A 10,210-nucleotide genomic window follows, 5' to 3' on the forward strand; every position below is an offset into this window, starting at 1 on the left:
CACATTACACCCACGTCATCCTCACATTCTCGAGTCAACATATGAAATGGCTGGACAACAGTGCCAACACCTCAGATTACCAGACAACTATGACTATGGATTCCTTGTTCAGATCCCTGGCTGTGGATCTTTATATACAGGAACTTAGAGTGAATAAGTAAGTCTTTAGTCTGGATTTAAACATTGAGAGGGTGTACGAGTTCCAAATTAAAGCTAGAAGGCTGTTCCATGTCTGCGGGGCTTTATAGGAGAAGGCTCTACCCCCTGCATTTTAAGAATGCAGTAGGTGAGGTGAATTATAGTATACAGTGAGTTCACTCAGGTAGTGCCAGATCCTTGAATGCTTTATATGTCAACAAGAATATTTTAAAGTTTAAAAAAATTTAAGATTTAGCTGGGAGGTTTTTTTGGGGGGGGGGGTTGTATCGTCAACTTAACAATGGAAGCTGACGGCATACTTACAAATAACTGTGTATAATGGTACATATCATAAGAATATATCTAATTTTGTAAGATCAGACCATTCATTACATTTAGCTGACTCTTTTATCCAAAGCAACTTACAATTCTGACTGAATGCAACTTGAGAGTTAAGCTCAGGGGCCTTGCTCAGGGGCTCAACAGTGGCAAATTGAAGTTTGAACTGGCAACCTTCCAACTGCTAGTCAAGTACCTTAACCACTGAGCTACCACTGCTATGTACAAGGTCAAATTGATAGCAATCTAATGCCACATGAGTGTTTCCATCCCAGTTTCCAGTTGTGGTCTATTGTATCAAATGTGGCCTTAAGATCTAAAAGTATAAGAAAAGAGAAGCATCTTTTATCAGAGGATATTAAAATATCACTAACTACCCTTGTAGTTGATGTAGTTGCTGTGATGTGGTCTAGATTGAAATACTTCATGTACATCTGTAAATAGGTGCATTTTAAATGAAGAAACTGCTTTTTCTAGTATTATGGCAATAATGGGCAGGTTTGAAATTGGCCTGTAATTGGAAAGTTCATGGGGATTAAGACTAGGTTTTTACAATAGTGGTTTAATAACTGCAAGATTTCATAATTTGGCAATATAATCCAGGCCAAAAGAAGAGTAAATTACAGTAATCAGTTTCTACCCTAATGGGCAGTAGTTCTTTGAGTAAACAAGTTATGACATGATCAGGTATATATGAAGAGGATGTAGAAGACTTCATCCAAAAAATGAGCTTCTGAAGACAAATTGGGGAAAAGATTCTAATTGTCTAATTGTAGGTAGGTGCATCTGTAACTGATTGCCATAGTCCAACACAGACCTTCATGAAAGAACAAAATTTACAAGTTCCAAAACTAGTATAGTCTCTAATGTTCTCCTAACTTTATCACAGGCTGTTTTAATGAATTTATTATATTAATAAAGCCCTAAAATTAAAGCAAAGCACAATATCAGAAGCTACATCCCCATAAGCACCAAAAAGTGCAGCCAGATAAACAATGTGGTAACAGCAGGCCTATCTGTAATACATTTTGATTGTATTCTGGATATTGTTTTCTGGAGACATTGATTAGCTGTGTCAGAGATGTTAGGTTAGACTGAGGATGGTACTACTCCAGAGTATTCCAAAAAGACAAGCACAACCCCTTACTTCTGCCCCTCATGGGGGTTGGTAGCAAGGCGGAAGAACATGGAGAAACCAAATTTAGGAAAATACATTTTTCATAGGCTTCATCTGATATTCTTTGTCAGAAAGGATTATGCTGACCAACAGAGGCGTCATATTGTGACCATTGTGTCACCTTTGGCCAACCTCCTGGCGTCCCTGTTTCCATGGTTTCCCTGTCGTGTCTGTTTTCCTTTACTTCCTTGTTCCATTACTTGGTTTTGTTTTCTCCACCCCTCATCTGTTCTTTAATTGTAGTCTTTGTTTTGGTTTTCCCTGTTTATATGTTCACCTGTGTATGGTCAGTGCTTAATTGTCTTGGTTATTTAAACCCTGGGTTTGGTTTCCCATGCTGGTGGTTATTTTGGTAAATTTGGTCATGTGTGCATTCATCGCAGTCATTTTAGGTTTGCTTAGTTCGCATGTTAATTTACCTCAGTGGGTTCCCAGCCTCCTGTGTTTCGTTTCCCCTCGTTTATCAAAGAACTTCCTGCATTTGCATTCTGCCCTTCACCTCATGCCTTCAAAAATGTTAAACATTGACAGTAAAAACACTGCAAGACTTAAAACGCTTCTAGGGGGCAGCACCTCTTGTGACCTCACAAACTTCCTTCACTCCAGTGGTGGAAGTATCAGGATGAGAGGAAAATGCTAGTTAAATACCGTACTGTGTAATTTTACGATAAATGACAGAAATGTCCTACAGGAAGGCAATAGCTGAGACATGAGCAGAATTATATCCTGTGAGGAAATTCTGAGAATTTTCCAGAATTAATCAATTTGGCAAAGGACCTCCACACTGCTATCACGTTATGGCAAAGTTCTTTGTCTCTGCTTCTTTCCTCCACTGCCTAGCTTCTTGTGTTTGTGAAAAAGAAGTTGTGCTCAATTTTCACTAAAAATTGTGAAAGGATAATAAATGGCTTTAAAAGTAAACAGTTCAGTTGGACTCTAATGCTCCTCAAACATTAATCAACAATCCTAATAATTAACAATGGACTATGCGTCCGTACCAGGCAAAACAGAATTGGATGCTGTTCCATCAACAGATAATCATTAAATAACTACAACTCCCATCTCACCACCATCTACTTTCTGGTCTACACCCCCATAAATACACAAAGCCCCACCCTAGGCTAAATTAATATCTCAGGCAGGTGGCTCTACAGGAGAACAGTAAAATCAGCCTCAATATATTACAATATTTCAGTGTCAGTCCTGTGCACAGTTCAATGGCCATTACATTATAACATTTACCGTTAAATCTGAACATGTGTTGATTCGGTCCTTTTCTCTCTATAGATATTCCTCTTCGGCAGTTCTCCCTTTCCCTTGTATGGTTATGGGCCCTTCTGACCTGTACAAAGGTTGGAGTTGCTCCAGCTTCCACTCTTTTAGAACCAGCATCTCAGGTAAATCTACTTCTTTGATTCACTGCATGTCATAACAGATATCTCTACTCTATGGCAGGTGACATGGTGATGGGGCAGGTCTCTGACTTCATTGCAGTGTTGTTTTGTAGTGGTGGGTGGACGAAGCCCCATTGAAGCTTTAGGAGCTTCTTCCTGATTGTACCGAAAAGGATTTGATGCATTGGAGTATTGAAATCCAACATCAGAGAAGAGTGACATCTTTTTTCCAGAAAAAAAAGATTGCAGCCTGCAGATCAATACTGCAAAGTGTGTTAATGCAAAACATGCTGCGTGGTCTTACAGTTCAACTCGTGTCTGTTCAGATCTGCTGAAAATCCTGTTTAATTATGTTTCAATAAATGCTTGAATGTTGTCATTATTGTAGAATGTATAAGGCCTATGGAAAATATCAGTCATATATTAGCAACAGAGTGACCACTCATCTGTGAATCATGAAACCATGATTTTATAGGGAATATGAGGGGTATATAGGGGATATAAAAATCGTCTACAAAGTTTGAAACTATGATCTGAGGAAACATATTGCTGGGGTATAGTGACTGGAAGTTAAGTGATTGTGGTTAACTGGGAACAGAACCTAATATAGAAGAGGAGTTAATGTTCAGTTCAATAAACTGAGTGCAAACGAACAGTTATGCTGACAAATTTTTATTTAAGAATAAACGTTTCTCCACAGTGTTGGGTTTAAGTCTGTTTCTTCTCTGGTTCATGATTTCACCAGTATGTGGTGCTGATGTGCTCTCATGTTTGGCACAAAGGTGTCTCAGCATTGAGGACGTGTCGTTACAAAAGAAGAATTCCTGGGAACACTGCCGACATCGCACCTTTTAAAAATACATTTAATTAGAATAAGACCCTTGTGTTTTACATAAACCATACATATACATTATATTTAGTACTTAACCTATTTCTAGATATGTTATCAACATCTTCCCATGCTTTGGAACGCTTATTTGATGTAGAAGTTTCCATTTTTAAATGAGACTCTGCCACAAAAAAGGCGCTCAGGATTTTACCATTTACCTTAAAAGTCACTAAAATATGAGATCGCGCCAAAACTTTGAACCAGTCCCGCCCATTTCCGGTGGTTCGTTGTCGTTTTCGAAGCTTCAAATGACACGTGAGGGTAAGTGACTCAATACAAACTCCGGTACACTATGTCGAATCAGTAAGGGTTGGAAAAGTGACACGAGCTTCGACGCTTCGGTATTGAACGTCTCATCCCTATTGTTTTGTATAAATGTATACATGTTCTTAACTATTTTGAAAAGCGTTAGATTTTAAATCAGATTAGATTTAAATAGATAAGATGGCATTAGATTTACTTACACATCATTTTTCCATTTAGACTAGGCTATTTGTGCCCCTTCAGAAAAAAAAAAGGATGGCCCTATTGCTCCAGTTTCGCATGTCCTGCCCTGCAGAGCTTAGTTCCCATGCCCCTGACTCAAGATACTATACATGATTTAATGCCAATAAATGTGTTAGATTAGTAATGAAAACAATCTGTAGGGTATTATCCTGGATTTGGGTATATCTAATATTTACAAAACTCAGTGGGCCTGCTCACAGCGATCCATAGATATTTGAAAAGTGTGAAGAATTTAATTGAATGTCAATGCTGCCAAGATCTCAGATAGACAGATGATTCAGCATTCCAGAACTCTCAGGTTCCGGTTTCCCTCTTTTTATATGATACCCAATACATGTCAGTTATATTAGACCTCTGCCTCTAGTTCCAGAGCTCTCCATATATCCTGGGCCTCTCTTACCTTTCTGACATAAAGAGCGCAGCAGATAGGCACAGAAAAGCAGGTACAGAGCCACCATAAGCCACACGACACCGCTGAAAACTGCAAAATACCAAAGGTTACTGTCCATCTCTGCTGACCACAGAGAAAGAAAAGACAAGAGTACAAAAGTGTAGTTCCTTGCCACCAAATTAAATATCCTTATAAGGGGCCAATCATGCTGTTGGCTCTATGCAAAGATCAAAGCATCGCTTTGTACCTCCACTGTGAAGAACGTGTTTGATAGTTTTCTGTTGTCCTGCATAGATGTACTGCTGAGCCAATCACAGGAAATTAAGTGGAAAACTAGTCATAAATACTAAATTCTCCAATTCTCCAACAGGATACAAGATCACTCTTTTCACTTGGCCTGCCACCATCCATAAAGGGGATAAAAAGAAGAAAATATAAACATTCACAGTATTAAGATGATGCTTTTATCTAAAGTGACTTGCAATCATGCTTGAATACACCTTTAAGCTATGTAGGGTTACAGGCCTTGCTCAGGGGCCCAGCACTGGTAACTTAGCAATGGTGGGGCTTGAACTGGCAACCTCCCAATTACAAGGCAAACATGTTAACCTCTGAGCTACCACTGCTTTTACGCCTTTGAAATGCTGGGATTCATGAAACACTTGACAATTAGTTGTCCTGTTGTTACTGCATGTTGGTCACGGTTGGTCAACCATCCAGCAAGAGGGACTCACCCACTCACAGCACCTGCTCCGGTCCAGCTTGCCGATGTATTAAGGTTTCTCACCTGTTCTTTGTTTCTCTGTCACTATTTAAGCCCACAGGTTCCTTATGTCAGTGCTGCACGTCAGACTAAAGAGTTGCTGTTGTATCTTTATCAGTGCAATTCTGAATTTCTCTTTGGCCACTGCCTTGCAGCTTCTTCTTTTGTATTATCACAAGACATGGAGAATAAAGAGTTTTAATTTATCCTCGCCTCTTTCTTCCTCTGTGCTGCCAATGTCACACAGGTGAAATAGTACCATAATAATGTTAAAAGGGAGTTCTGTTTTAACGTTCCTGTTTGTCTCCCTCTGTTGACTATTATTTGGCATTACATGTTTCATTTTCTGAATGCAGAAGCTTAAATGCCAATATTAGTTTAGTATGTTTTCTGAAAACTTTCTTTAAATATTTTTTAAGCACCAAGCTGTCTTGGTTTCTCTCAAGATTACTTCCTCATGCTCTAGAGAGTTTTGCTTGCCACTGTTGCCCTTGGCTTGCTCACTAGGACTTGCACTTGGACATTTGTAAAGCTGCTTTGTGACATCTGTTGTAAAAAGTGCTATATAAATAAATTTTGATTTGAAGATTTATTGATTAACTTGTTTATTTATTCAATTAATTCATTAAATGAATTGTTCTCAATTCATTCATTAATTCATTAAATGTCTGTCTCAAAGTACTGATAAATTGGGAGGTCAGATATATGATTTAAATTTTAAAATAGTTTATGGTTGGATAAGGTGGTAAAACATTCAGTTAGAGAAGCTTAAAGGTCTGGAGCATTATGCTCTTTCACAGATTCATTCAGCAACCTGAGATCTTCCAGAGAGGTACTTTTGAGGACCATAGGGCTTTGCCAAAATATTAAGATTTATGAAAGGAAGAATCACAGCACATCATGCAATCAGACACACATGGAAAATGTGAAATATACATGCAGTGGTAGGCCTATATCCATTTGGAATCATATAGACCAATAAATCTGCAGTTATATATTTTATATTTCCAAGCTGTTGTAAATATGACCTTAAAAACCCTTAAAGATATTTTTTTTTTTAAAAAAACTGATGTTTGTATGTTTCTAAAATAAACTGATATACTTAACATTCAGCAGTTTTGTTTTGTTTTTTTACAAAAAACATAAAACACTACTCAAAAATTAACCAAATTGGATACGTGAATGCCCAGGACCAGATTCTAATATTCAAATGCGCATGCTTGATTGACAGCTCTCTGTCACAGACTCTCAGCGTGCTATGCTATTAAAGCAGTGTTCAATATAGTGGCTCAAGGAGGGAGAATGGAAATCATGCAACAATATATGTACGAGCCTACCAATTCTGAATTTCCGGCAATAGCTCTGTTCACGTTTGCTGACTGAATAATAGATTTCTGTTTCTATTTGGATAAAAATAAAACTACAAGCTTATATACAATTGGCTATGTTAGTTGACGGTGAAACACTTCACTGCAAATATCTTAGCCTAGCAGAGACTTCCTTCGATCTGTCCACTTGGTCATTGAGTGAAAGTTTATGCACGCTTTATGCAATATTATGACTGCCAAATTTTCTTTTGAATAAAAGTAAGTTGATCATTTATCATACTTATCTTTGAACGGTATTCACAGGACACAAGATGTACATAAGCCTCATTAGAAAGAAAACAGGTTCAAATTCTTCGGAGCTTTAAAGCCACGTTGTTGGACCATATAAAACCACTTGGCGGAGTCTTGTTCATACTTCGTGCAAGAGGAACGACTTCGGAGCTTTCAACAATTCCTAACGAAGACGTTAAAATAAAACCATGGAGAGAGCAACCCCCCAGGAGACTGGACTTAGACATGGAGATGAGTGAGGAGCGGGAGAAGGATTGCATGAGACTGAGACAAACAAATAAGAACTCTACTTTGTTCTGTTTTGGCATCCTTTCCAAACAAAATGTGTGTTCGAGGCCTCCCGGTGAACGAAAAACATATGCTCAGCAGCTCCCTGCTTGTTTTGTTCCTTTCCCCCCCCCCCGCCGTGTGTGACCTGTAAAAAAAAATTACATGCAGAAAGTCTAATCTCAGAAATTTTGCCAAAACCTCTAGTCACGTGAATTTTAGTAACTTCGTCGCTTCCGCTTAAATTTAAAACCAAATTCCAGATTTTCTACTGAATAACAGTAAACCCTATTAAATGGGACTCTTCTATAGGTTAGGCTTCACTTCATCTCACAGTTTCAACTCGAATATTCTACAAGATTTCAATCAGCGTGTAATTAATATTCCAAGGGAAAGAACGCATCAGGAAACAATTATTCACCGAGGCCCACCCCACTGCCAGTTCCTTAACGTGACAGTCAGCGCGCGTATCCTGCGTGCTCCCCAGTGCTGTGCCTTCTTGGTTAATAAGAGTGTGCGTGTTCGGCGAAATCCCGGGTAACCGATTGCCCCTTTCCCGTCTGCGGTCTCACTCACCATACCCAATACGAACCTTAACCATCATAAGAGAAACAGCAAAGCTGATGTCAGATGGGGGTAAATCAGCAGTTCGGAGAGCGGTTCAGCATACGCGTTGCCTGCGCTCGAATCCGCGCCATTGCGCGCGGGGTAATTGAGATCAGATGCGAGCACGACCTGCGCCGAGAGTAACCTGGAAGCATTTATTTTATGGAAAAGATGTTTAGTTAAGTGCAGCGCTGTAGCCTAATGAGTCTGGGCCTCGGCCTGTGATGAATATGATTGGTGAAAGCTCTGAAGGTTGGTTCCTGAGTCCTTCCTTCCTCTCGCATCAGGTTTCAGATTAGTAGACTTCCTGTCCACTCCATGCATTTGTACGCCAAATGATAAGTTCTTTATTACACGAAGGTTATCATGGATTAGTTAGTATATAGCGTCCTTTCTTCGTTATGCCTTTTCAATGCCGGAAATGGACAGCGAGAGACGTGGAAGCATTCGATCAGTCGTGGTCGGCTGCCACCATTTTTGTAAAGTGACAACTGAACTATGCTGAACTTTAAATTGTGAAATAAAAGCAAGGAAGACTCATATTAGACTGTGTTATTATGGTCAGGACTGCCACCATACACAATCATTCTCACTTTTATCTCACAATAAATAAATAATATTACTCAAAGAGCTATTAGAACCCGGACACAGGACAATATACTCTCAATAACACGCTCCAAAGGGTTAAACATTTTGTGTATCCAAGCAATGTTAATATTAGAGAATACACCCCACCCCACCCTCTTCATTGTCTTTTTTGCGCCTGCAGTAGTAGAACGACAAATGCGCCCACCATGTTCACGTGTATGGCAGGTGCCGTCTTTTCCATTTTGTATTTGAATGTATGAATAATATCCACTGTACAGAGACCCCACCGCGTGCTCATCGTCATCTTCCTTTTCCTCGCACCCTGAAACCGCTGATTACAGTCTTCCCGCGGGACGAGTGCGCCTCGTTGGAGATCGGGGTATATCTAGTGCTTCAGTCACTTAGGATCAAGACGAGGGCAGGAAATCGTAGCAGACATAAAGCTAAATATATAATTCCTCCTATGCTAGTAATCACGACGTCTAGGCGATTTAAAATGACAGTTTAACCACTCCAAACTCAAAAGACGCTCTGTTAGATGGGGTTACTCTTTGACGGCGGTGGAGCAGGCCACTGCGCCATGGGGTACAGCACCTAATGAGCGCGTGCACCCGCGGCACAGGTCAAGTCATTCAGGCTGACTAGAGTTGAACCGGAAGGAAACAATTCCAACGCCTGGATTACTCACCTGATTATAGCCTACTTTTAATGTAATTGTAACAAACATAAATACATAATTTTATGCTGCCGTAGGTTAATAACCACCTACTAAATCGCCTGTTCAAGTGTACATGTAGTACACATGTAGCCTGGGTGGATCAAACTCCACCGCGCAAATCCCTTATCCCTTCAGTACTACACTACAATACTGTCCTGACTCACCCATCATTTTGTTCAGAGCTGGGAAACTGATTAAAATTTTGTAATTCGTTAAGGGGGCTCGATTTAAGCCAAGATCAAAAATGAATAATGCAATCGACAGGGAATGATCCACCTTGCGCTGCTCATACCGCGCCTGAAACGTGAGCTGCTATCAGAACATGAGAAACCGCGTTAATTTCCCTTCTATTTACATATGCAGTGAGCCTGCCCTTATGGCACCAGCATCCTGGAAGAAAATCGTTTTTCGTCTTAGCCGAAGTGCATTTCGCGGTTAAACTGATTGGATTCTTGATGAGACCGTCGGGTGGCTCGCGCACTTGAGAGGCGAGGACGCCACGAGCGTTCGGGAGCCAATTCGGTGGCACTGAAGTGATTAAATGCGCTCTCGAGTCCCTGTAACTATCTGAGCACCGGAGTGCGTGCGAGGAACGTAATCAGCGCCGCCTGGGAGAGAATAATAGCCCGCTTCTTTGCTGGAGACCCCGTTGTCACATAAGAGCTCATACTCGTACTGAACCAGGATATCGCCGTTCTTGCATTGTCACGAGACTAGAAGGATGAATAATGGCAGTTCAATCCTAAATAATCTGCATATAAACTAGGCGTAAAATGGGTGCGGAAAGGGCATTACAGAGCATCGTATTAGTACA

The 10,210-nt window shown here is 40.1% G+C and overlaps 1 long non-coding RNA gene across 1 annotated transcript; it reads right to left on the minus strand.

Moving 5' to 3' along the window:
- Window positions 1-3,172: 3,172 nt before the first annotated feature.
- LOC145652437 (uncharacterized) lies at window positions 3,173-5,572 on the minus strand. The gene is made up of 3 exons (XR_014118765.1): window positions 5,083-5,572; window positions 4,845-4,925; window positions 3,173-3,896 (listed from the first exon to the last, which is right to left on the minus strand). It is a non-coding gene; the product is annotated as an uncharacterized LOC145652437 (long non-coding RNA).
- Window positions 5,573-10,210: the final 4,638 nt, after the last annotated feature.

The sequence above is a fragment of the Electrophorus electricus genome, chromosome 19, assembly GCF_041902795.1.
Source record: "Electrophorus electricus isolate QZ-2024a chromosome 19, ASM4190279v1, whole genome shotgun sequence".
Lineage (NCBI taxonomy): Eukaryota > Metazoa > Chordata > Actinopteri > Gymnotiformes > Gymnotidae > Electrophorus > Electrophorus electricus.